Raw genomic sequence first — 7,269 nt, 5'->3', positions numbered from 1 at the left:
CCAGTCACTTGGTGAGGACACACGATTTGTTGGACCAGTTCCAGTTGCTGTGACAACTGTACGTCTGGTTAGGGAGGCTGAGATTCAACTCAGAAGACCATGTCTTCACCTTATTCCCCTTGAGCTAAGGACACCCAGTCCTCGCCCAATCACTCTGGTAAGTCTTCAAGGTAGACTTCCAAACCTTCATAGACTTCGTTCACCGGCGATCCACAATGACTCTTGGATGCTCAGAACGCGACGCCTAACCGGCTGGAGGATTCACAGTCCTCAAGTGTAACAAGTCTTCAGGTCACACGGACAGAAAGACTTCAGTGATGCCTAACACTCTTTCGCTCTGGGTGTTTGGGCTTTGTCCTCGCAAGGATTTCTCTCTCTCAAAAGCTTCGGAGGTGGGTTGCTCTCAAACGACAAAAGCCGTGCACTAACTCTGAGCAGCCACCAATTTATGGTGTAGGGGGTGGGCTATTTATAGCCACTAGGCAACCCGACTTGATTTGTCCGAAATGACCCTAGGTCACTAAGGAACTGACACGTGTTCCAACGGTCAGATTTCAAACACACGCAGCAACTTGACTTGGGCTACAAGTAAAGCTGACTCATCCAGCTCTGGATAAGATTTGCTCTCATTGTCTTCGCTCGAAGACATAGGATCTGGTTGAGCATCACTTCAGTCACTCTAACTTTGTGCACCGGGACCCCACTTAACAGTACGATGGTTCCTATGACTCAACAAAGAAGAAAAGGAAACAACGAAACAACCAAGTCTTCGCGCTCCATAGTCTTCACGCGATGTCTTCTCATGTCATAGTCTTCAATGTGAATATCTTCACATACCACCATTATCTTCAATGTCTTCATACATTTTTAGGGGTCATCTCCGGTAGGTAAACCGAATCAATGAGGGACTACTACCTGTGTTATCCTGCAATTCTCACAAACACATTAGTCCCTCAACCAGGTTTGTCGTCAATACTCCAAAACCAACTAGGGGTGGCACTAGATGCACTTACAATCTCCCCCTTTTTGGTGATTGATGACAAACTGGTGAAGTTTTCAACGGGGATGAAAGTATGTGAAATTGTAAAGGATTAAGGTATTGTCTTCATAAGTAGCAAAAGGCTCCCCCCGAAGATGTGCATATAAGTAATTTGCTTTTGGAATGCAAATGCACATGGCAGGTTGTACTTATGGAGATCCTCTTCAACTCATGAAGACAATTCATCATGCATGATTTGATATATCGAAGATAATGACATGCATAATGAGAAATGGACGTCTGCAATATGACTAAGTGCGGGATTTATAATCGCACATGTGGAATTTATCTTCGCATCACAGAATAGTAGAAAACATAGAAGACGACCATCAAGTTTAAGTGTTACAACTCAAAAAACCAAATGTAACAAAAGCGAGAGTTGTAAACACTAGGCAAAATATAAAGCAACCGCCCATATGGACCCGCTTGAAGACTATCAACTCATATGCTTCTCCCGCTTTTGTCAGTAAGGACCAAAAAGGTTTGAAGACATAGAGCCTCTACTCGTTCCCAGAAGGAGTAGGAGAAGATGCAGGGTCGGCGTCGGGGTTTGGCGGTGCAGAAGAACTTGGTGCAGTGTCGATACGCGCCGAAGTAGGAGGTGGTGAGGTAGCATCATCTTGGTCATCTATGACTCTGGCATTCACCGTTGCAGCTGAGGAGGAATAATCAGAGTCTTCAAGAGAGGGAGTTCGACGCAAGACAACATTCCTTGGAGGAGTGGAGTCAAACTTGAATCTTTTAGTGAAGCCATCATCTTGAAGATCAGCTTCAGCACTCAGCAATGTCAAACTCTTCCATGACCTCCGACAGGTTTCATGAGTGACAAAGGCATTCTTGGTGGCAAGATTGCGAATCCGATTGACGTCCACCAAGAGGCTTTGCATCTGCCGCTTCAGCCAGTAGTGATGCTTATCCTGTTTCTAATGCAGGGCAACGAGAAGCTCTCGGTCATTGAGAACACGAGATCGCTTCCGAGGCCTTTGAGCAATAGTGCTCTCAGTGGCTTCAGTTTGAGCACGGTGAGGTAAGCGTGTATTGCCAGCCAAAGGATAAACACGAGTGACGGTCTGGACTCCTTCAATGGGCTGTGTAAAGCTTTGGTGATCAGCATTGTGAAGACAAACAGGCTCCTTGGCAGGCTCTGGGTATATGGCTTCAACTGACATATCAACCTCTGGGAAAAATATCAGATGGTTGTGAGCAGAAGGCTGATAGTTGACAGCAGAATGAAGCTTGATAAGGCGCATAACCCATGGAGCGTAGAATTTCAGTGCAAAGAGATCAGAGCCTGATGCAGCCAATTGCCTGATAAAGAAGTCTTGAGTATTGAAGCTGATGCCATTGAAGATATAAAAGACCAATGTCTTCATTGCTCCTTCAAGCTTCGCTGCAGAAGAATGTCCTTTGACAGACCATAGAGTTCGCCTGATGATATGATAGATAGCGCGGGGCAGATACTCTAGGTCTTCAACAAAGAACTCTCTTGGGTATTCAGCATCGCGTGGCAGAGGCTTCATCATGCTCAGCATTTGGCTCGTGTTGAGCTCTGGCTTCTGAAAGATGCTCTCCAATGCATTACGGTGAAGCTAACAACCAGGTTCATATAGTTCACCTGGAGTGGGCAGACCAGTGAGCTCAATAATGTCAAGAGCTTTAGCTTCATGGAGTACGTTTCCTGTCATCCACTCAAGGACCCATGTCTTCGAATCCCTGTTGTAGCCACGAATGTGGAGGGTGGCATAGAATTGCAGTAGAAGCTTTTCATTCCAATGCTCCTTATCAGTCACAAAGTTCAGCAATCCAGCATCACGGAAGCAGTCAAGGGCTTCTTCAAGGCATGGCAATCCAGCAATGGCTTCACAGTCAAGACGCATATGAGGGAAGATGCGACCTTGATCATAGAGAACACAGGAATAGTAACTGCGCTGCTGATAGCTCCAGAACCGATCAGATGATATTCTTGGCTGGGAGTAGGGGTTCTTAGCGCTATCAAAGAAAGTGTTGTGCACAATGAAGCCATTTGCATTGAAGGACCCTGGTGAAGTGGCAGTACATGGATACCTGGGCAAGCTTGGCTTAGGCTTCTGGACATGAGGCCTGTGCTCGACATGGTAGTCAAATTGACGACCAGCAGCAGGCGGAGGAACCAGAATGGGCCATCTAACAGTGACCAGCTGACCATGATCATATGCTTGCTCGATTGTGTGTGGCCTTGGAGGCGGTACAGGAGCAGTGGCATTGACTTCAGGCTGCAGATTTGCATCAGGTGCAGCATTGGCTTCAGGAGCAATCACTTCAGGCACCACATTAACTTCAGGAGCGACATTAGCGTCAGCCATGACAATGTTATTGGCTTCAGTGTTGGTGTTGGTGGTCGCCTCAATGTCGTTAACCTCCACTCGAGTAGCTGGAGGGTCGGACACGTTCTCCTCGAGAACAACTTCAGGGTTGGTTGGGGGTGTAGCAACATGTTCTTCTTCAACTCTTGGTTCTTTTTGGTCATCGGCTGATGCAGCCGGAATATCTTTAGCCGCCTTGGCTTCAGACTCGGGGACGTTCGCAGAAGGAAAGGCTTCAGGAAATATTTGGCCTGATACTGATTGGCGCTCTTCTCCTTCTGGAACACTCGAAAGAGTGACTTGTGGCCTTGGTCCTTTACGAAGCCCGCAGAAAGCTGGCGACGCTTGTGGAGATGGAGTAGGTTGGGCCACAAAGTCTTCATCTTCAAGTACCAGAGTGGTGACTTGAGTTGGGGGAGTAACTGGTGTTTCTTCTTCACGGGGGGATTCTTGAGGGTGATCAGCCCATGAGTCATCCTGAGCAATTGGCGTCAAAGTACGACCAATGCTGATGAGTTCGTTGTTCGTGAGAACAGGCGATGATACCATATTGTGCTCGATCTGAGGAAGGACTTCATCATCTTCAACATTGTCTTGATGACCAATGTCTTCAGCTGCGGTGGGGTCAACAGCTGGAATGTCTTCAGCTTCAGGAGCCTCTGGGGAAGCAGGTTCATGAACTATCAAACGGCGCTCTTGTTGTGCAGATGCAGGACGAGCAACAGAAATTGGCTTGACGACAAGGGGCTCTATGGGAGCAGCCCGATCTTTCTTCTTGGTCTTGCGCTTCTTGGTGGGTGGAGCATCGTCAGTGGTGTTCTTGGTCTTGCGCTTTCTGGCTTTGGCTTCAGCTGCCCTGGTTTTCTGAAGCTCTGAAGCCACTGTGGGGACCTTAGGCTTCACGCGTGTCATACTAGCGGGGAAGACAATGCGAGGTTCTTCCAGCCTGGATGGTTCATCTTGGTCCACAGTTGGCTTCTTCTGCTTGGCAGCCATCTTGGGGTCGATGCCAGGGCGCCCAAGTGCCTTGCGCTTCTCAGCTTCATTGTAAGCTTGAACACACTTTGCAGCCAGAAGCTTCATTCGCTCTCGAGAACCTTTGGCTTCATCACGTTTCTTGTGAAATGCTTCCTTGAGCTCATGCATCATTGTCTTGAAGTTTTGGACGTCTGTCACGCTGAGCTTGGCCACATGCTTCTTGAACTGAGCCTTTTCATAGTCGATCTTGTGCTTCAGTTCAACGATTTTCTGAGCAAGAGCCAGCTCAGGAGCAATGGCAACATGGAAGGAGACGTTGAGGCCTACGGGGAGTTGCAGATCATCAAAGCTGAGATTGGGGGTGTCAAACCACTCATCGATGAAATTGTTCAGCACTTGCACATCAAAGAGAGGTAAATCATTAAAGATTTCCGCCTCCTGCTTGCTCTTTATTAGTAGTTCTAGAGCATCATCAGGAAGATCGTCGTCACTCGACATATCAATGGCGTCGTTCTCATTTCTTAGAATAGCAGCAGGAGTTAGTGCTTGACCAGTGGTGTGCACGGGCTTCTTCTTCTTCTTCTTCTTCTTCTTCTCAGACTTGGAGATGCGTGAGAGATCTTCAGACTGCACACTCGGTGCAGGAGGAGCAGTGGCCAGAGGCTTCGCTCGCGAAGCTCTTGGTGAAGTGGAAGGCTTCGAAGCCTTGGGTTTCTTCAGCTTCTTTGGATTCGATGGTGCAGGCGCTTCGTCAGAATCAGCGTCATCTGCAGGTTGATCCACGACTATCCCTTGAACCATAATATGAGTGATGAGACCTTCTAGGTTGTAGAAGGGCCCAACAAGATTGGGTTCAGCTTCGCGTGTGCCATCGGCAATTGGAGCAGAGGGACCGGGGTTGAAGTCTAATCCCCGTGACTTCTTGTTCTCTTTGGCCAAGTTCTTGGCAAACTAAAAGTTGCGCTTGAACAGATTGTCGTCACGACACCATAACAATGAAGATGGGTCGGCATCAGCAGGCTGTGGTCCACGGACCATGCAAGGGTAGAAGCCTTGCTCAATGGCTTCAGCTCTGGACCTGGGTGGAAGATTTTTGTACAAGATGTCTCCCCAGGGCCGCTTGATGTCATTCTTTTCAGCATATTCCTGGGTCACGAACCTGTACTTGTACCATTGTTCTGCCCAATATCTTCGAATCCATTGGATTCATGTCTTGCGCTGATTGTAGTCCTCCTCTGGATCTGTCTTGTACAGCTCATAGAGCTCTGGTGGCAAATCCTTCGATGTATCCCCACGGTGTTGTCTGCCACCCTCCCTTGCTGACTTATCTGTTTCCATGAAGTTCAGACTGAATGGCTTGAAAACTGTCAAAGGCTTCCGTCTGCTGGACAGACAGGAACTTGCTTCAGGAGAGTTGATATGATGCTGTAAGAATTCTGCAAATGAATGCAGACTATGAGAACCAATGGATTCTCCCATGGACATGTACCTGTGACAGCATTAGAGATGCAAGGGAAGGGGAAGAGGTCATATGCATTCTCAGAAGATTTTGAAGATAAATCAGTTTAGAAGACATTGACCTCATAGCGCGAAGACATTCACTTATATGTTGAGAGTTGGTTCCAGATTTGTATGAATCCAAGAATAGGTACAAGTGAGGAATCTAACTACGTGTGAACCATAAGTGAATATACTAGGCTTCATATGAGATGCAGAGCAGGATAGATCCAAATTTGTGGAGGCAGAAACTACTTTTGGTAGAAAGGATGAATCTTTCGGATAAAAAATACGGTAAAAAGAGAGTTTTAATTTACCACATGATGAACTGCTAGACGGAGTAGAAGATGAGGCCGAGTAGTTCAATCTTCTGTGCCCTAACTTGGCGACGGAGGACACCTATGGAGGCGGCGGAGAAGACGATGTCCGCGGTCGGCATGAAGACGGCGTCGGAGAGGTTGCGGCAGCTAAGCGCTTCGTCGCCGGCGTCGTCGAGAGCTAGTGGTGGCGCTAGGGTTTGTTGAGGTGGAGAGGTGGAAGAAATATTTTGACCGCGATTGGATGTGCATTTATAGGGAAAGGGACGACACAGCGCAATTACGCAGGTGCCCCTGGCGGTTCACATCTGAGGGACACGTGGCGAACATGCAACACATTGGGAGTTGTCCCATGTCCCCACGCACGCCTAGACTGTCGGGTGGTCGTTCCGGCTTCTCCGGGTTCCAGGCAATAAGAATTGAGCATTTAAAACAGATTTAATGTTCGTCTCTGTATCTTCTGCTGATAAGGACGCAGAGAAGACATTCGACAGTTTCAACATAATGCATATGATTTGGATAGATAGAGTTTGAGATAGGAAGCATAGAGAGGTTAGGGTCCGATACATTCACTTAGTTCAAAAGATTCAAACGAGAAGACATAGCTATATGTGAATGCTGTAGAGGACAGAACACTAATATATTTATATATCAGAATAAAACCAAATCAACATAGTGAAGATAAACATGAAGGCATGTTAATATTGAAGACAAACCAAATGCGAAGAATTAGCAAATGTAACGCCAGGGGAAACACTTCAAATAAGGTTTGGTGGTGGCGTTACCCACCGTGTCGTGGTTTTGTCACGGCAGATGTCCTTAGTGTCAGGCTTAGTCGTGAGGCCAACACATCTATGTAGTAGCTTGAGAGGGGTTGAGCGGAATCGAGAGACGCAACACAAGACAAGGATTTAGACAGCTTCGGGGCCCGGAAAACATCATCCGGTAATAACCCTACATGCTGTTTGTGGCTAGGTCTCATTATCATCATGAGGGAGTCGCTGGTAAACCGGCTCTTTGTGTCTAGCCCTAGAGATTGTTTCTTCTTGCCTTCCCCCTCTTTGGGGAGCTCTGCCCCTCCTTATATATGTTGAAG

The sequence above is a fragment of the Triticum aestivum genome, chromosome 3D, assembly GCF_018294505.1.
Source record: "Triticum aestivum cultivar Chinese Spring chromosome 3D, IWGSC CS RefSeq v2.1, whole genome shotgun sequence".
Classification (NCBI taxonomy): Eukaryota; Viridiplantae; Streptophyta; class Magnoliopsida; order Poales; family Poaceae; genus Triticum; species Triticum aestivum.
This window is presented reverse-complemented; position numbering follows the sequence as displayed.